The sequence below is a fragment of the Hemiscyllium ocellatum genome, chromosome 16 (genome assembly GCF_020745735.1).
Source record: "Hemiscyllium ocellatum isolate sHemOce1 chromosome 16, sHemOce1.pat.X.cur, whole genome shotgun sequence".
NCBI classification, from domain to species: domain Eukaryota; kingdom Metazoa; phylum Chordata; class Chondrichthyes; order Orectolobiformes; family Hemiscylliidae; genus Hemiscyllium; species Hemiscyllium ocellatum.
In genome coordinates, this window is record NC_083416.1 from 23,039,909 (window position 1) to 23,061,413 (window position 21,505).

Below are 21,505 nucleotides of genomic sequence, written 5' to 3' on the forward strand. Positions count from 1 at the left end.
CCCTTCCTATTCATATACCCATCCAAATGCCTTTTAAATGTTGCAATTGTACTAGCCTCCACCACATCCTCTGGCAGCTCATTCCATACACGTACTACCGTCTGCGTGAAAAAGTTGCCCCTTAGGTCTTTTTTATATCTTTCCCCTCTCACCCTAAACCTATGCCCTCTAGTTCTGGACTCCCCAACACCAGGGAAAAGACTTTGTCTATTTATCCTTTCCATGCCCCTCATCATTTTGTAAACCTCGATAAGGTCACCCCTCAGCCTTCAAAGCTCCAGGGAAAACAGCCCCAGCCTGTTCAGCCTCTCCCTATAGCTCAAATCCTCCAACCCTGGCAACATCCCCTTGTAAATCTTTTCTGAACCCTTTCAAGTTTCACAACATCTTTCCGATAGGAAGGAGACCAGAATTGCATGCAATATTCCAACAGTGGCCTAACCAATGTCCTGTACAGCTGCAACATGATCTCCCAACTCCTGTACTTAATATTCTGACCAATAAAGGAAAGCATATCAAAAGCCTTCTTCGCTATTCTATTTAGCTGCAATTCCACTTTCAAGGAGCCATGAACCTGCACTCCAAGGTCTCTTTGTTCAGCAACACTCTCTAGGACTTTACCATTAAGTGTATAAGTTCTGCTAAGATTTGCTTTCCCAAAATGCAGCACCTCACATTTATCTGAATTAAACTCCATCTGCCACTTCTCAGCCCATTGGTCCATCTGGTCCAGATCCTGTCGTAATCTGAGGTAACCCTCTTCGTTGTCCACTACACTTCCAACTTTGGTGTCACCTGCAAACTTACTAACTGTACCTCTTATGCTCGCATCCAAATCATTTATGTAAATGACAAAAAGTAGAGGGCCCAACACCGATCCTTGTGGCACTCCACTGGTCACAGGCCTTCAGTCTGAAAAACAACCCTCCACCACCACCCTCTGTCTTCTACCTTTGAGCCAGTTCTGTATCCAAATGGCTATTTCTCCCTGTATTCCATGAGATCTAACCTTGCTAATCAGTCTCCCATGGAGAACCTTGTCTAACGCCTTACTGAAGCCCATATGGATCACAACTACTGCTCTGCCCTCATCAATCTTCTTTGTTACTTCATCAAAAAACTCAATCAAGTTTGTGAGACATAACTTTTCAAGCACAAAACCATGATGACTATCCTGAATCAGTCCTTGCCTTTCCAAATAGATGTACATCCTGTACCTCAGGATTCCCTCCAACAACTGGCCCACCACTGAGGTTAGTCCACTGGTTTATAGTTCCATGGCTTGTTTTTACCACCCTTCTTAAACAGTGGCACCCACGTTTGCCAACCTCCAGTCTTTTGGCACCTCACCTGTGACTATTGATGATACATATATCTCAGCAAGAGGCCCAGCAATCACTGCTCTAGCTTCCCACAGAGTCCTCGGGTACACCTGATCAGGTCCTGGGGATTTATCCACTTTTAACCATTTCAAGACAGCCAGCACTTGCTCCTCTGTCATCTGGACATTTTGCAAGGTGTCACCATCTGTTTCCCTACAGTCTATATCTTCCATATCCTTTTCCACAGTAAATACTGATGCAAAATATTCATTTAGTATCTCCCCCATTTTCTGCGACTCCACACAAAAGCCACCTTGCTGATCTTTGAGGGGCCCTATTCTCTCCCTAGTTACCTTTTGGTCCTTAATATATTTGCAAAAACCCTTTGGATTCTCCTTAATTCTATTTGCCAAAGCTATCTCATGTCCCCATTTTGCCCTCCTGATTTCCCTCTTAAGTATATTCCTACTTTCTTTATACTCTTCTAAGGATTCCCTCGATCTATCCTGTCTATACCTGACATATGCTTCCTTTTTTTTCTTAACCAAGCCCTCAATTCTTTTAGTCATCCAGCATTCCCTATACCTACCAGCATTCCCTTTCACCCTGACAGGAATATACTTTCTTTAGATTCTTGTTACCTCATTTCTGAAGGCTTCTCATTTTCCACCCGTCCCTTTACCTGAAAACGTCTGCCTCCAATCAGCTTTGAAAGTTGTTGCCTGTCAAAATTGGCCTTTCTCCAATTTAGAACTTCAACTTTTAGATCTGGTCTATCCTTTTCCAACACTATCTTAAAATGAATAGAATTATGGTCACTGGCCCCAAAGTGCTCCTCAGTCACCTGCCCTGACTTATTTCCCAAGAATAGGTCAAGTTTTGCACCTTCTCTAGTAGTTACATCCACATATTGAATCAGAAAATTATCTTGTACACACTTAAGAAATGCCTCTCCATCTAAACCTTTAACACTATGGCAGTCCCAGTTGATGCTTGGGAAGTTAAAATCCCCTACCATAACTACCATATTATTCAGTCAGATAGCTGAGATCTCCTGATAAGTTTGTTTCTCAATATCCCTCTGACTATTAGGGGATTTATAATACAGTCCCAATGAGGTGATCATCCCTTTCTTATTTCTCAGTTCCACCCAAATAACTTCCCTGGATATGTTTCTGGGAATATCCTCCCTCCGCACAGCTGGAATGCTATCCCTTATCAAAAATGCCACTCCCACTCCTCTCTTGCCTCCCTTTCTATCCTTCCTGCAGCATTTGTATTGTGGAACATTAAGCTGCCAGTCCTGTCCATCCCTGAGCCATGTTTCCGTAATTGCTATGATATCCCAGTCCCATGTTCCTAACCATGCCCTGATTTCATCTGCCTTCCCTGTTGTGCCCCTTGCATTGAAATCAATGCAGTTTAATTTATTAGTCCTACCTTGTCCCTGCCTGCCCTAACTGTGTGACTCACTTCTGTTCTCAGCTGTACCCGTCTCAGATCGATCTCTTTCCTCACTATCTCCCTGGGTCCCATTCCCCCCCCACCTTACTAGTTTAAGTCCTCCAAGTAGTTCTAGCAAATTTCCCTGCCAGTGTATTAGTCCCCTTCCAATTTAGGTGCAATCCATCCTTCTTGTACAGGTCTCTTCTACCCCAAAAGAGATTAAACTGGAAAGAGTGCAGAAGAAATTTACAAGGATGTTCCCAGGACTCTGAGTTAGAGGGAGAGGTTGGGCAGGCTAGGACTTTTTCTTTAGATTGTAGGAGACTGAGGGGGTATCTTAATAAATTTTATAAGATCATGTGAGGCATGAATAGGGTGAACGCACTCAGTCTTTTTTCCCAGGGTTGGGGAATTGAGAACTAGAGGGCAGCAGTTTAAGGTTAGAGGAGAAAGAATAAAAGGGAACCTGAGGTGCAACCTTTTTACACAGAGGGTGGTACAGACTTGGAATGAGCTGCCCGTGGAGGCGTGTAGATTAACAACATTTAAAAGGCATTTGGACAAATACATGGACAGGAAAGGTTTAGAAAGATATGGACCAAGTTCAGGAAAGCTGTTAGCATTGATGGACATTCTGGTCAGCATGGACCAATTTGGGCTAAATGGCCTGTATCCATGCTGTAGGATGCAATGAGTCTGTGACTCTATCAGTAAGAATACCTGGGCAAAGGGTTTGAGTACTCCTTTTCAGGTAACACCATACACCTATATCCCTAGTAAATGACATTTATAATCTGGAAAAAAGACTCCTACTATCTATGCCTCTCATAATTTTCTATATGATCTTAAGGACTGTCTCCATGTTGAGAGACTGAAAATGTGTATGCTCCCATCAGATCACCTCCTATCCTTTGACATTCAAGTGAAGGCAAACAATTATGTCCAATCTCTCTTCATAGCTAGTCTGCTTCAAGCCAGATGACATTCTGGTAAACCTTTTCTGTACTCTCTCCAAAGTTTCCACATCCTTCTGGTAGTGTGGTGACTAGAATTGTACACAATATTCCAAACAAGGCCTAACAAAGGTTTAATAAAGCTGCAACATGACTTGCCAATTTTTATACTGTAGCCATGAAGGCAAGCATGTCTTGTGCCTTCTTGACCACTTTATCCACTTGTGTTGCCACTTGCAGGGACATATTGGCCTATACACTTAGATACCTCTGTTTGCTGATGCTATTAAGGGTTCTGCCATTGTATACTACCCTTATGCATTAAATTGCCAAAAATACATCAACTTACATTTGCCTGGATTAAACTCCATCCGCCATTTCTCTGCCCAAGTCTCCAGCCTATCTGTATCCTGCTGTATCCTCTGGAAATCCTCCTCACTATTCACACCTCCCCCATCCTTGTGCCATCTGCAAACTAAATAATCAGAACAGCTACAAACTCTTCCAAATCCTTTATATATATTACAAACAACAAAAATCCCAGCACTAATGCCTGTGGAACACCATTGGTCACAAATGTCCAATCAGAAAGACACCCTTTCACCGCTAGTCTCTGGCTTCTATGTCTCAGCTTGTTCCCTGTCCATCTGACCAGCTCACTATGGATCTAATGTGGCTTCAGCTTTTGTCGGAGCCTGCCATGATAGATCCCATCTTGCCCTGAGGACTTGCCTACCTTAATGTTTTTCAAATTAACCAATGCCTCCCTTTTTAGACTGACATGCGCTAGAATACTAAATTACCCCTCCTGTGACTCACTATTCACCATGTCCTTCTCCTTTATGAATACTGATGTAATCACTCCAGAAATTTAGAAGCTTTTCCTGTGGAATTGTCTGACTGCTTCCAAGGATATTGCCATAGTTCCACTATAGCTTATTATCTGACAGTGTGCCACCACTAATCCAGAATCTGGTTTCCATCATCTGCAGTCATTGTTTTTATTCCTGATGAAGGGCTTTTGCCTGAAACATCGATTTTACTGCTCCTTGGATGCTGCTTGAACTGCTGTGCTCTTCCAGCACAACTAAGCCAGAATCTGGTTTCCAGCATCTGCAGTCATTCTTTTTACCTACCAGATTGCATACTCCACCTTATCTTAGGTCACTTAAAGCATAACATTCTAATGGAATCACATTCCTCTTTTGTAAGCTATTAGCTCAACACTGGGCCAGATACTTCTGTGCCGAAGGAATATAATGTTTGTAAATAATGGTAAGTTGTAGCTTCTTTAATATCATGATGTTCATACCCAGTTTCTTATGCTATGGAGATAACATAAGCAACATCTAAATCAAGTAAAACATCCTGTTGCAGTCAAACTTCAACCATGGTTACAGTGGTGGTAAAAGGCTATGTAAAAGGCTCCAATATCTTGGTAGTCGACTCATAGAGCTGTACAGCATGGAACCAGACCCTTTGATCCAATTCATCCATACCATACAAACATAAATTCATAAGGTAACAGGGATGTACATTACAGAAACGGTCTCTTTGGTCCAACGTGTCCATGCCAACCAGATATACTAAATTAATCTAGTCCCACTTGTCAGCATTTAGCCCATGTCCCTCTAAACCCTTCCTTTACATATACACTTCCAGATGCCTTTTAAACGTTGTAACTGTAGTAGTCTCCTCTACTTTCTCTGGCAGCTCATTCCATACACATACTAACCTCTGCATGAAAAAGTTTTTTTAAAATTTTCCCCTCTCACCTTAATGCTCTCTAGTTTTGGACTAACCCACCCCAGGGATAGGACCTTGTCTATTCACCATTTCAAATGCCCTTCATGATTTTATAAACCTCTACAGGTTCACCCCGCAGCTCCAGGGAAAACAGCCCCAGCTCAAACCCTCCAACCCTGGCAACATCCTTGTAAATCATTTCTGAACCCTTTCAGGCTTCACAACATGTTTCTTATTGCAGGGAGAATTGCATGCAGTATTCCAAAACTGGTGCTGGAAGAGCACAGCAGTTCAGGCAGCATCCAACGAGCTGCAAAATCGACATTTTGGGCAAAAGCCCTTCCTGATGAAGGGCTTTTGCCAGAAACGTCGATTTCGCTGCTCGTTGGATGCTGCCTGAACTGCTGTGCTCTTCCAGCACCACTGATCCAGAATCTGGTTTCCAGCATCTGCAGTCATTGTTTTTACCTAGTATTCCAAAACTGGCCTAACCAATGTTCTGAACCTCCCAAGACCAATAAAGGCAAGCATACTAAACGCCTTCTTCATTATCCTGTCTACCCGTGGCTGCACTTTCAAAGAACTATGAACCTGCACTCAAAGGTCTCTTTGTTCAGCAACACTCGCCAGGACCTTATCATTAAATGTATAAGTTCTACCCTGATTTGCCTTTCCAAAATGCGCCACCTCACATTTTTCTAAATTAAGCTCCAACTGCCACGTTTTGGCCCATTGGTCCATCTGACCCATTGTACTCTGAGGTAACCTTCTTGGCTGTCCACTTCAACACCAATTTTGGAGTAAACTTACTAGCTATTCCTCTTATTATTAACATCCAAATCATTTATATAATTGACAAAAAGCAATGGACGTAGCACCAATCTTAGTAGATACTTTAAAAATTAACTAAATATTAAATTAATAATTAAAGATCAATTTAATTTACCCATAATGACTATAACCAATGTTTACAGATGCACAATGCAAATCATTCTATCCAGATGCATCACAGCTTGGCATGACAACTGCTCTGCCCAAGATCGCAAGAAATTACAGAGAGTTATGAACGCAGTCCAATCCATCATGAAACCCAGCCCTCCTTCCATGGCCTCTGTCTACACTTCCCGCTGCCTCAGGGAAGCATAATCAAAGATTCCTCTCATCTTGGTTATACTCTTGTTCATTCTCTTTCATCTGACAGAAGACACAAAAATTTGAAAAGATGTTCCAACAGATTTAAGAACAGCTTCTTCCCCACTGTTATTAGACTCATGAACAGACATCTCATATATTGAGTTGATTATTCTCTGCAACTTCTCTATAGCTGTACTGCATTTTGCATATTATACATTTTGTTGTATTACCCTAATTTACTTTTGTAAAGTATGAATATTCTGGATAGAATGGAAAACAATATTTTTCACCTGATCGGTATATGTCATAACAATAAATCAGATCAAATCAAATCAAAACTGGACAACCGAAAATTCAACAAACGTACTGTTCTTCATACTTAAACAGCATCAGTTTCTAAAAATACAATCCCTGTATAGATCTGTAGATAATAAATTAACTCTTTTTTTCTTTGTGGACAATGTATTTGAGATTGGAATGCAAGCTGTTTAAAGATTATATAAATTAATGGGATTGATGTAATATATTTTTAAAAATCTGAATTGCTGTTGAGTACAGAATGATACAGAAAGCTGGAAGGCCAGAACATTCTGTTCCTGACACTTGATTAGTAGTAACTAACAGTCTCATATAGTTACAACTGCAAAATCCTGCTGTCAAAGGGGGAGCAGTTCTAATTTACATTGACAAAAAAAGTCAGAGGGACATGCCTTAATTTTTTTTTAAAAGTGAAATCATGGAAACCAGAAGCCTCATTATGGATAGGGAATTGATTAACACCCCTGCTGAATTACATACTGTTCAAACAACGTCTGTAATTCCATTTTACAGACCAAGTGATTGATGATTCTGTGAAAAAATTCTAAAGTTTTGCTTGCCATTAGTAAGGTAGCATTTCACAGAACTAATAGACACAGTTTCTCTATGAATGATCAGAACAGTCCAGAACAGACATGGAACTTTCTCAAAGACCACCTCAAGCTAAGAATTAACTTCAAGATTAAGACTACAACTCATGACACACAGATAGCAATCTCAATACATTGACGTATTTGTTAGAAGATGCTGCAGCACAGGATGTGAATGTAACTTCTCTCAAGAGGAAATATGAGACCGGCTCATTGAGTTAGTCACCACACCTTAACCAATTCATGACGTAAAGAAGGACCTTTTAGACAAGCATCAAGCTAATCCCAGAAAACTGTATGATTGTTTGTGGAATTATTTGTAATATTAGCAAGTGTAAAAGCCCATCTAGGTATGTCCCTTTACAATGCACTTCAGACTTCAAGTCAGAAGTTGCAAAAGCAATTCAGCAGCCATCTTAGATAATCAACATTTTGAAAAGTTTAATATCTGAAACAAGTATTTGATGTCATTCAGCATCCTGGCTTGGTCATGTTCTGTCCTTCCTTTATTATCTGCTGATCCAGTTCCTTGATGTTTCTGTGCAACAGTTTGTTACACAGCCATAATCTGAACATTAATGCCTTCTCATAATTAATATGACCATAAAACTTAGTAGCAGAAATAGGTCATTCAGCCCATGGACTCTGCTCCATCAGTCAATAGGATCACGGCTGATTTCATAATCCTTGACTTTATCTTTTTGCTTTTTCCCCATAACCTTGATTCCCTATTTGATTAAAAAAAAACTGTCTTTCTTAACTTTGAATATACTTAAATGACCAAGACTTGACAGGTCTCAATGGTTAAAAATTCCACAGATTCACTATCCTCAGAGAGGAAATTTCTCTACACCTCTGTTTTAAATGTGTCATCTCCTGTTCTGAGATTATGCCCTCGGGTCCTAGACTCTCATTCAAAGGGGAAAGCCTCTCTGCAACTTTGCTTTCAATTCCAATGAAAAGTCTTCTATGTTTCAATAAGGCCGCCTTTCATTCTTCTGAATTCCAGTGAGTAAATGCCCAATCTGCTCAACCTCTCCTCACAAAATAATTCCTCCATTCCTGGTATAAGCTGATTCAACTTTCTCTGGACTGCCCTCAATGTCAGTATATCTTTCCTTAGATAAAGGGCTGAAAGCTGTTCTCAGTATTCCAGCTGTTGGCTGACTAAAATCTCATACAGGCTTAGTAAAACCTCCTTAGTTTTATTTTGATTTGATTTGACTTATTGTTGTCACATGTACCGAGATATAGTGAAATGTATTGCTTTGTGTGCTAACCAGACAAATCATACATTACATAAGTACATCAGAGTAATAGAACAGAGTGCAGAATATAGAGTTACAGTGACAGGGAAGATGCAGAGACAGATTAACTCTAATAAAATGGAGGTCCACTCATAAGTCTAAGAACAGTAGTGAAGTAACTGTTCTTAAAACTGTTGGTACATGTTTTCAAACTTGTGTTTCTTCTGCCTGATGAAAGAGGGTGGAAGAGAGTATAACCAAAGTGAAAAGGGTCTTTGATTATGTTGGCTGCTTTCTCAAGATAGCAGGAGCTGTAGACAGAGTCTCTATCTCGGGACTAGACCTTTCCATCTCTATCTCGGGACTAGACCTTTCCATCTCTATCTCGGGATCAGACTCCTCCCTCCCCTTCCTAGACCTTTCCATCTCTATCTCGGGATCAGACTCCTCCCTCCCCTTCCTAGACCTTTCCATCTCTACCTCGGGAAATTCACCTGGACTGTCTCAGACTCCTCCCTCCCCTTCCTAGACCTTTCCATCTCTATCTCAGGCGACCGACTCAACACAGACATCTACTATAAACCGACTGACTCCCACAGCTACCTGGACTACACCTCCTCCCACCCTGCCCCCTGCAAAAACTCCATCCCATATTCCCAATTCCTTCGTCTCCGCCGCATCTGCTCCCAGGAGGACCAGTTCCAACACCGCACAGCCCAGATGGCCTCCTTCTTCAAGGACCGCAGATTCCCCCCAGACGTGATCGACGATGCCCTCCACCGCATCTCCTCCACTGCCCGCTCCTCCGCCCTTGAGCCCCGCTCCTCCAACCGCCACCAAGACAGAACCCCACTGGTTCTCACCTACCACCCCACCAACCTCCGCATACAACGTATCATCCGCCGTCATTTCCGCCACCTCCAAACAGACCCCACCACCAAGGATATATTTCCCTCCCCTCCCCTATCAGCGTTCCGCAAGGACCACTCCCTTCGTGACTCCCTCGTCAGATCCACACCCCCCACCAACCCAACCTCCACCCCCGGCACCTTCCCCTGCAACCGCAGGAAATGTAAAACTTGCGCCCACACCTCCACACTCACTTCCCTCCAAGGCCCCAAGGGATCCTTCCATATCCGCCACAAGTTCACCTGTACCTCCACACACATCATCTATTGCATCCGCTGCACCCGATGTGGTCTCCTCTATATTGGGGAGACAGGCCGCTTACTTGCGGAACGCTTCAGAGAACACCTCTGGGCCGCCCGGACCAACCAACCCAACCACCCCGTGGCTCAACACTTTAACTCTCCCTCCCACTCCACCGAGGACATGCAGGTCCTTGGACTCCTCCACCGGCAGAACATAACAACACGACGGCTGGAGGAGGAGCGCCTCATCTTCCGCCTGGGAACCCTCCAACCACAAGGTATGAATTCAGATTTCTCCAGTTTCTTCATTCCCCCCCCCCCCCCACCTTGTCTCAGTCGGTTCCCTCAACTCAGCACCGCCCTCCTAACCTGCAATCTCCTTCCTGACCTCTCCGCCCCCACCCCACTCCGGCCTATCACCCTCACCTTGACCTCCTTCCACCTATCCCACCTCCATCGCCCCTCCCCCAAGTCCCTCCTCCCTACCTTTTATCTTAGCCTACTTGTCTACTCTCTCTCATTCCTGATGAAGGGCTTATGCTCGAAACGTCGAATTCCCTATTCCTGAGATGCTGCCTGGCCTGCTGTGCTTTGACCAGCAACACATTTTCAGCTGTGATCTCCAGCATCTGCAGACCTCATTTTTTACTCAATGGAAGAAGGCCTGGTTTTTATGGTGGACTGAGGTGTATTCACAACTCTCTATAATTTCTTGCTGTCTTGCACACAACAGCTGCCATACTAAACTGTGATGCATCTGGATAGTGTGCTTTCTATGGTGCTTCTATAAAAACTGGTAGTAATCATTGTGGAAATGCCAAATTTCCTTAGCCTTCTCAAGAAGTAGAGGCTTGGTGAGCTATCTTGACTGTAGCGTCAACATGGATGGACCAAGATAGACTGTTGGTGTTGGTTCCTAGAAATGAGAAGCTCTAAACCACCTCCACCTCAGTAACATTGATATAGATAAAGCATGCTCTCACTTACCTTTTTTTCTCCATTCCTTTGGAAATAAAGGACAACATTCTATTGCTTTCCTATACTCACTGAAAATTGCACACTATTTTTTTTTTGATTCTCAAATAAGCACCCCCAAATCCCTCTTATCTATGGCATCCTGCAGTTTTTCTCAATTTGATTAATATTTTATTCCTGAAATTTTCCTGATAAAGTACACATTTTACATTTTTTAACATTATATTCCATCTGCCAAGTTAATGCCCACTCACTTAACCTCTGCAGACTCTTTGTATCATCCTCACCATTTGCATTTCCACATATTCTTGTATCATCTGCAAATTTGGCTATGGTACATCTACTTTCCTCATTGAAGTCCTTGATAAATGTTATAAATAACTGTGATCCTTGTATTCATCCCTGTGACAAGCCAATAGATACAAGTTATCATCTTGAAGATGCCCCCCCATATCCCAACTCTCTGTCTTAAATTAAATCTCTATCCTTCCCAGTCAACTACCTCTAACACCATGGGGTCTTATTTTATTAAATAGTCCAATGTGTGATACCTTATCAAACACTTTCTGAAAATCCAAAAGTATTATATCCACTGCTTCCCCTATATCTATCCTATGTGTTTTCTCCTCAAAGAATTCCAGGAAATTTGTCAAGCATAATTTTCCTTCACGAAGCTGACTCTACTTGATCATGTGGATTTCAAAATGTTCAACTAATGCACTCTTTATAGTACAACCTAATAGTTTCCAAATAATAAATTTAAGTTAACTAGCCTATAATTACCATATTTTTCTCTTTCCTTTTTTAAATAATGGTAGTTGGCAGTAGGTAACCATTAGCAGTTTTCCACTGCTCTTGGACCTTTCCATATCTAAAGATTCCTGAAAGATTATTACCAGTGTATTTACTATTTTGGTAGCTATTTCCATTAATATCCTAGAATTCATCCTATCAGGTCCAGGCCATTTATTGATCTTTAGCTCTTTTTGTTCTCTAGTGATAATAATTGCATTTATTTCCTCTTCTCCTTTTGTCCCTTGATCATTTAATAGTTTTGGAATGTTATTCATTAACTGACTTCAAGACACGCAACAATGCAAAGTGGCCGAGCAGAGAATGATAGCTAAGTTCGATGTACATGAGAATGGCCTTAACCCTCTCACATACGCACTCACACACAAGCATACATACACACATACACACACCCTTACATACTCACTTACTCATGTAGACCCACTGTCAAACACATGCTCTCTCTCACACATACACCCCACACACTCATACCCCTGTGCTCACCCTCTCACATGCTTATACTCTGTCACACTCATGCATATACACTTACACACACACACACACACACACACACACACACACACACACACACACACACACACACACACCCTTTCCCACACACTCACTCACTCTCTATCTCTCTCCCTCACATGCACGCATACACATAAAAGTCTATGGGTGAATTTGCACTTGGAGAATTGTATTTGTAGATACATTCTAATTTGCTCAAAAAACACACAATCTGCAGGCAATCAATGCAGGTAGTCAAACCATGTGACACTTCATAAATTCTTACGTTGGAAATAAAACCATTCTGACTTTAGATTGGAATACAAAATGACTCTAACATTGCACCTTTAATGCATTGTCTGAGCTGAGATGTCATCTTTCTTTTAAAGTTTTCTCAGGAATGTGACTTGAGAGAAGTTCTGTGATTTACACATTAATGAATCAAAACCTGAAATCCATTCTGAAAGATGAAAGACTTAACAGCAATCTAGGTTTGTTCAATATATTGTATCAGTTGCATGATACTATGATGTTGTGCTATAAATTCTGTGTGTTATGATCCTGCCCCAGTAGCTAACTGACGAAGGAGCAGCACTTTGAAAGCTAGTACAGAACAACCTCAATTATCTAAACGAGACAGGCGAGGAGTATTCTGTTCAGATAACTGATTGTTCAGATAACTGATTGTTCAAATAATGGATAATGTTTTACGGGAGCTTGAGATCTTGTTCAGATAATCTGAAATTTGGAAAATTGACATTTGAATAACCCAGGTTGTTCTGTACTTCCAAATAATCCTGGTGGACTATAACCTGGTGGTGTGTGATTTTTAACATTGTCCACTATGAAGATTGATGCAAAGTATTTATTCATTATTCTCTATTATTACGCCCCAGCCTCATTTTTTTGAGAGCCCTATGTTCACTTTGGTGTCGCACTTCCTTGTTACATAAGAAGCTCTTGGTGCCTGCCTTGATATTACTTGCAAGTTTATCCTCAAACTTTATCTTCTTCCTCTGTTGTTGGTTATCTTTTAATGTTATCTTTGTCAGTGATACTCACATTCTCAGAAGGAATTTTAGGAAAATGCCCATTCCTTTGAAATTAGATCTGTTGAAGTCAATTGCTATCTCATGATACAGTGATTGTCATTTTAGTTTGAAAAATAATTAATCTCAAACTATAATTCTAGTTATTTTTAAAATACGAAAATGTCAATTAAGTCCTCTTTGATCAGCTTTACCAATTATCAAAAAGATGAAATTTGCCCAAATAACTTACCTAGCATTAAAGCCATTAGTCATAGAACATTGAACATTACAGCACAATACAGGTCCTTAGGCCCTCGATGTTGCACCGACCTGTGGAACCTATCTGAAGCTGATCTATTGTACACTATTCCATTTTCATCCATATGTTTATCCAATGACCATTTAAATGCCCTTAACGTTGGCGAGTCTACTACTGTTGCAGGCAGCGTGTTCCATGCCCCTACTTACTTGCTACGTAAAGAAACTACTGCTGTCCTATATTTATCACCCCTCAATTTAAAGCTATGTCCTATCATGCTAGCCAACACCATCCTAGGAAAAAAGGCTCTCACTGTTCACCCTATCTAACCCTCTGATTATCTTGTCTCTTTCAATGAAGTCACCTTCTTCTTTTTAACAAATACAGCCTCAAGCCCCTCAGCCTTTCCTCATAAGATCTTCCCTTCATACCAGGCAACATCCTGATAAATCTCCTCTGCACTCATTCCAAAGCTTCTACATCCTCCCTATAGTGCGGTGACAAGAACTGTATGCAATACTCCAAGTGCGGCCACACCAGAGATTTGTACAGCTGCACAATGACCTCAAATTCCTCAACCAACAAAAGCTAACACACTGTGTGCCTTTTTAACAACCCCATCAACCAGGGTGGCAACTTTTTGTATATGGACACCAAGATTAATTAAATGTATAATCCTTTTATAAGCTGCCCCTTACATACACATACAAGAAAACTACTTTGGTTATGGATGGAGGGAAAATTTAAGAGAGCGATTCAGTGGTTTCTGTTCACAAGGGTTATTGAGATAATTCTTATGATTCATGTGCTGGTCAGAAAGTTACATATCAGTTGTCTTTGTCTGGCTGCTTTCTTTGGTTTGCAAGAGGCACAGAATGGCTGATTCACTAAAATAAGATTATTGACTTCTTGACACAAAGTCATAATTTACAGCAACTGCTGAACAAAAGATGAACTTGCTTTCTTTGGACTTAAAGTTACATACTGCTGACGAGAGAGAGAACATGCATACCTATTTTGATGGTGATCCAAACACTTCTCATGATCTTGTTCATCATTCCAAACTATTCAGCTACCTGAGAACCAACCACATTACTGCCTGTAGGCAAAAAGACCTTTGTCATTGGTAACTAGTCAGTTGTTCACAAACTAATCCGTTCTTTATTGCCAATAAAACTACATTTGTTCACAAACTTTCAGCTTCAGTTCATCTGTAAGCACTCCTGTCTGTTACCAATAACTCTATAAAGTATCCCCAATGAGTATCTACTTATTTATTTTCAAACCTTGCAATCCTTTAAAAAGACAAGATCTTTGCAATGGGAACATTTGGACTTAAAATTAGTTTAATGATAATCATGAAACTATTGTCAATTGTTGCAAAAGCCGATCTAGTTCACTAAGGAAATCCACCTTTACCTGGCCTGGCTAACACGTGATTCTGGACCAAAGCAAAGCAACTAACTCTTACCTATACCCTGAAAGAGTCTAGCAAGCCACTCACTCGTTCAGCCTAAAGAAAGTAATGAAATTATATGGGCCACTGACCATGACCAAGGCATTGGAAATGATAATGACAACCTTGACCTGTTGACCGAGCAAAATCATCGTTGCTAGCATACAAGCTAAAATAAGAAAGAGAAAATTGGCCCATAGGCTGCTCAAACAAGAAAACATAGTCACATATCATACTTTGTGTGGCAATGTTCCAAACATTAGCATCAACATCACTGGGAATATCTTGTTCCACTGGGATTACAGATTTGTTGTATAAGGGTGTAAGGGACTAAATGTGTTAATACAGAGGAGTGTCTTAAGCACAACCCACCATGATAATGTCAAGTGTATTTGTGGGCTTCGAATTGCAGATGAGTATAACATCACATCTAATTTGTCTTCAGAAACCATAACAACAATATAACTTATAAATAGTTGCTAATATGAAATATACTTCTTTTTAGCCCACACAAAAATGTCTTGCAGTTACACCACTAAGTCATTTTCCTCAAGCACAAAAGACCAAGTAGGCCCTGTAGGTTCTCCACTTAAAGAGGTTGATGGCAGCAAAACTTACCCAACAGTGAGATGCAGACTAGACATAAGATTCCTGATGAAGGGCTTTTGCCCGAAACGTCGATTTCGCTACACTTTGGATGCTGCCTGAACTGTTTTAGATTACTTACAGTGTGGAAACAGGCCCTTCGGCCCAACAAGTCCACACCGACCTGCCGAAGCGGAACCCACCCATACCCCTACATTTACCCTTACCTAACACTACGGGCAATTTAGCATGGCCAATTCACCTGACCCGCACATCTTTGGACTGTGGGAGGAAACCGGAGCACCCGGAGGAAACCCACGCAGACACGGGGAGAACGTGCAAACTCCACACAGTCAGTCGCCTGAGGTGGGAATTGAACCCAGGTCCCTGGCGCTGTGAGGCAGCAGTGCTAACCACTGTGCCACCGTGTTGTGCTCTTCCAGCACCACTAATCCAGAATGCAATATGATGGACAGCAGTGCAGATTCTATTTTGCTGTCACGTACAACACAAACATTTGCCAGCATTTTTATATCAGTTTTAAATCACTGCTCATGTATACAGTCAGCAAACAGGAAGTGCTGACCATTTACGAACCCAATGAAAGAGACCCACATGGCAAGATTCAGAAACAGACCACATTGACTACATTCGATCAAGTGTTGCATCAAGGACGCTGAGCAAAACTGGAATCAATGAAAATTGGGGGAAAACTTTCCATTGAATAGACATGGCACAAAGGAAGATGGTTGTGGTTGCTGGACGTCAGTCATCTGTACTTCAGGACAACTTTGCCAGAGTTTCTCAGGGTAGTGTCCTAGGCTCAATCATTTTCAGCTGCACCTTTTCTGCATCATAAAGTTAGAAGTGAAGATGTTTGCAGATGACTGCACAATATTCAGCATAATTTGACTCCTGAGATACTGAAGGAGCCTACATATAAAAACATCAAGACTTAGAAAATATTCAGACATGGGCTGAAAAGTGGCAAATAACATTTCCACAACAAATGCAGGCCAATGACTATCTTCATTAGAAAATAATCTGAACACTGTCCCTTTATGTCCAATGGTGTTAGCATCACTGAATCCCCTACTATCAATATCATGTGATTACCATTGACCAGAAGCTCAATTGGCTTCAATGCATAAACACAGAGGCTACAAAAGCAAGTCCTGCAACAATTAACTCATAGACTCATAAAGACAATAGCACAGAAACAAATCCTTTGGTCCAACTCATCCATGCCGACCAGATATCCTAAATTAATCTAATCCCATTTGCCTGTACTTGGCCCATATCCCTCTAAGCCCTACCCATGCAGATGCCTCTTAAATGTTGTAATTGTATAAGCCTCCACCACTTTCTCTGGCAGCTCATTCCATACACATACCACCCTCTGCATGAAAAAAGTTGCCCCTTAGGTCTCTTTTATATCTTTCCCCTCTCAACCTAAGCTAGTATACCATCTAGTTCTGGATTCCCCCATCCCAGGGAAAAGACCTTTATCCTATCCATGTCCCTCATGATTTTATAAACCTCTATAATGTCACCCCTCAGCCTCCGACTCCCCAGGGAAAACAGCCCCAGCCTATTCAATCTCTCTCTATAGGTCAAATCCTCCAACCTTGGCAACATCCTTGTAAATCTTTTCTGAACCCTTTCAAGTTTCATGGCATGGTGGCTCATTGATTAGCGTTGCTGCCTCACAGTGCCAGGATCCCAGGTTTGATTCCGGCCTTGAGCGACTGTCTGTGTGGAGTTTGCACATTTTCCCCGTGCCTGTGTGGGTTTCCTCCGGGTTCTCCGGTTTCCTCCCACAATCCAAAGACGTGCTGGCCAGGTGAGTTGGCCATGCTAAATTGGCCATAGTGTTAGGTGCATAAGCCAAAGGGAAATGGGTGTGGGTGGGTTACTCTTTGGAGGGTCGATGTGGACTTGTTGGGCCGAAGGGCCTGTTTCCACACTGTGGTAATCTAATATAATCCTTCTGATAGTAGGGAGACTAGAATTGCACACAATATTCCAAAAGTGGCCTAACCAATGTCTTGTACAGCTGCAACATGACCCTTCCCAACACCTATGCTCAATACTCAGACCAATAAAGGAAAGCATACCAAACACCTTCTTCACTATCCTATCTGGCTGTGACTATGAACTATGAATCTGCAGTCCAAGGTCTCTTTATTCAGCAACACTCCCTAGGAGCTTACCATTAAGTGTACAAGTCCTGCTGTAATTTGCCTTTCAAAATGCAGCACCTCACATTTATCTAATTTAAATGCCATCTGCCACTCCTCAGCCCATTGGCCCATCTGATCAAGATTCCATTGTATTCTGAGGTAACCATTTTCACTGTCCATACACCTCCAATTTTGGTGTCAACTGGAAACTTACTAACTTTGCATCCTATGTTCACATCCAAATCATTTATATAAATGACATAAAGCAATAGACCCAGCACTGATCCTTGTAGCACACCACTGGTCACAGGCCTCCAGTCTGAAAAGCAACACTCCACTGCCACCCTCTGTTTTCTACCTTTGAGCCAGTTCTGTATCCAAATGGAGACCCAAATGGCTGTCCCTGTATTCCATGAGGTCTAGCCTTGCTAACTAGTCTCCCTTGGGGACCCTTGTCGAACACCTTACTTAAGAGCTGAAAATGTGTTGCTGGAAAAGCGCAGCAGGTCAGGCAGCATCCAAAGAGCAGGAGAATAGACGTTTCGGGCATGAGCTCTTCTTCAGGAAATCTTACTTACATCCGTATAGATCAATCCTATATGTTACTCTTCAAAAAACTCAATCAAGTTTGAAAGACATAAGTTCCCATGCAAAAAACCATGTGGACTATCCTTAATCAGCCCTTGCCTTTTCAAATATATGTATACCCTGTCCCTCAAGATTCTCTCCAACAACTTGCCCATTACCGAGGTATGGAGTTTCCTGGCTTTTCCTCACCACCTTTCTTAAATAGTGGCACCATGTTAGCCAACCTCCACTCTTCTGGTACCTCACCTGTGACTATTGATGACACAAACATCTCAGCAAGAGGCCCAGCTATCACTTCTCTAGCTTCCCACAGACCTGATCAGGTCCTGGGAATTTATCTACTTTTACACATTTTAAGACATTCAGCACCCCCTCCTCTGTAATATAGATATTTCTCAAGATATCACCATCCATTTCCCCACATTCTACATTTTCCTTGTCTTTCTACATAGTAAACACTGATGAAAAATACTCGTTTAGTATCTTCCACATCTCCTGTGGCTCCACACATAGGCTGCCTTGATGATCTTTGAGGGGCCCTATTCTCTCACTAGTGACTCTTTTGTCCTTAATGTATTCATAAAATCTCTTTGGATTCTCCTTAACCCTATTTGCCAAAGCTATCTCATGTCCCCTTTTTGCCCTCTGGAGTTTTCGCTTAAATATACTTCTCCTGCCTTTATACTCTTCTAAGGATTCACTCGATCTCTACTGTCTACACCCAACATATGCTTCCTTCTTTTTCTTAACCAAAACCTCAATTTTTCTTGTCATCCAACATTCCCTTAGCCTTTCCTTTCACCCTTACAGGAATACATTGTCTCTGGACTCTTGTTATCTCATTTTTGAAGTCTTCTAATTTTTCAGCCACCCCTTTACCAGCGAACATCTGCCTCCAAACAACTTTGAAAGTTCTTGCGGAATGTCATCAAAATTGGCCTTCATCCAATTTAGAACTTTAACTTTTAGATCCTACTTATTCTTTTCCTCTGCTAATAGAATTATGCTCATTGGCCCAAAAGTGCTCTGCCATTGACACTTCAATTACTTGCCCTGCCTTATTTCCCAAGAATATGTCAAGTTTTGCACCTTCTCTAAAAGGTACATCCACATGCTGAATCAGAAAATTTTCTTTTACACACTTAACAAATCCCTCTCCATCTAAACCCTTAACACTATGGCGATCTCAGTCTGTATTTGGAAAGTTAAAATCCCTGAGCATAACCACCTTATTATTCTTACAGACTTCTCCTTACAAATTTGTTTGTCAATTTCCCACTGACTATTAGGAGATCTATAATATAATCCCAATAAGATGATCATCCCTTTCTTATTTCTCAGTTCCACTCAAATGACTTCCCTGGATGTGTTCCCAGAAATATCCTTCCTAAGTGCAATCATAATGCCATCCCTTACCAAAAACAACAGTCACCCTCCTCTCTTGCACCCTATCCCGCTTCCCTCCCACACCCCTTTTCTATCCTTCCTACAACATTTTCATCCTGGAACATTGAGCTGCCAGTCCTGTCCATTCCTGAGCCACATTTCTGTAGTTGCTAAGGCATCTCAGTTTCATGATCGTAAACATGCCTTGAGTTCATCTGCCTTCCATTGAGCCTCTTGCATTGAAATAAAGGCAGTTGAATTAATTGTTCTCTGCTTTGTTCCTGCCTGCCCTGAATCTTTGACTGGCTCCTTTTCCCAGATGTACCAGTCTCAGATTGATCTTTTTCCTCACTATTTCCCTGCATCCCATTCCCCCCCACCCCACCTTACTAGTTTAAAACATCCTGAGCAGCTCTAGCAAATCTCCCTGTGAGTATATCAGCCCCCTTCCAATTCAAGTTTAATCTGCCCTTCTTGTGCAGGTCACAGCTACCCCAGAAGAGATTCCAATGACCCAAAAATATAAACCCTTCCCCCCCGCACCAGCTCCTCAGCCAAGCATTCATCTGCTCTATCCTCCTGTTTGTACCCTCACTAGCATGTAGCACCAGGATTTATCCAGATATTACTACCCTCAAGGACCTCCATTTTAAATTCCTTCCCAACTTTCTATATTCTCCCTTCAGAATTTCATTCTTTTACCTTCTTATGTTGTTACTTCCAACGTGTACAATGACCTCCTGCTGGTCCTTCTCCCCTTTGAGAACATTCTGCACCCTCTCCAAGATATCCTTAATCCTGGCACAAGGGAGTCAACATAACATTCTGATTTTTCGCTGTCAGCAGCAGAAACATCTGCCCATGTCTCTGATTAGAGAGTCCCCTATCATAATCAATGGCTTATAACCAGAAGTACCCCTCATTACTGAGCCATTCTCAGTAACAGAAACCTGGCTGTTCAAGCTACATTCCCTGAGAGTCCATCACTCCCTATATTTTCCAAAGAAACATACTTGTTTGAGATGGGGATAGCCACAGAAGACTCCTGCAATACCTGCCTACTCCTCTTACCTTACCTGGAGTTAATCCATCTATCTGACCGTATCTGCATTCCCTCCTTATAATGGTCATCCATCACATCCCCACCTCCTGTAAATCCTCCTTGCCTTTAACTGCTGCTCCAACTGATCCATGTGATTTGATAGGATTCGCAACCAAAGACACTTTCTGCAGACACAATCATCACTAACATGGACCCTCTCCCTAAACTCCCACATCCAACAGGAAGAGCACATCACTCTACTAAAGGCTTTCTTTACTCCTTCATAATCTACAGACACAGAAAATAGCACCGCCTTATTGCTCTAAAGAAAACACTGTTCCAGATTAACTTAATACTTATTGTCTATATTTTTAAAAGTTAATCAAGAGGCAGATCTCAATAAAACATATAATCAAGAAATAACCCAATCTACTCACTATTATAAATTTCCAGCAAGGTTACACTTAAATGTTATGCACTTATCTGTTCTTGTGCTGTGTGTTTTTCTACATAGTTTCCTCCAAGACTAGCTGTAAATTTTGCTATTTGTTGGCTTTTCATACATGCACTCCAATGTCCAGAGATACTTGAACTCAAACAGTAAGGGTAGTAACAGTACAGATTCATTACTGTGTCAGAAAGCAATGTAGGTTTCTTTCTCTGACCATGTGGTCAGTGCCTTTGTCTGTCTTCCTCCTTTTTAAAGTGCTGTTATTTTGATCTTTATTCCCCCAAAGTTCCAGAACAATAAAAACCAATAATTGCTGCACCTGGAATTCGAGGAATCATTT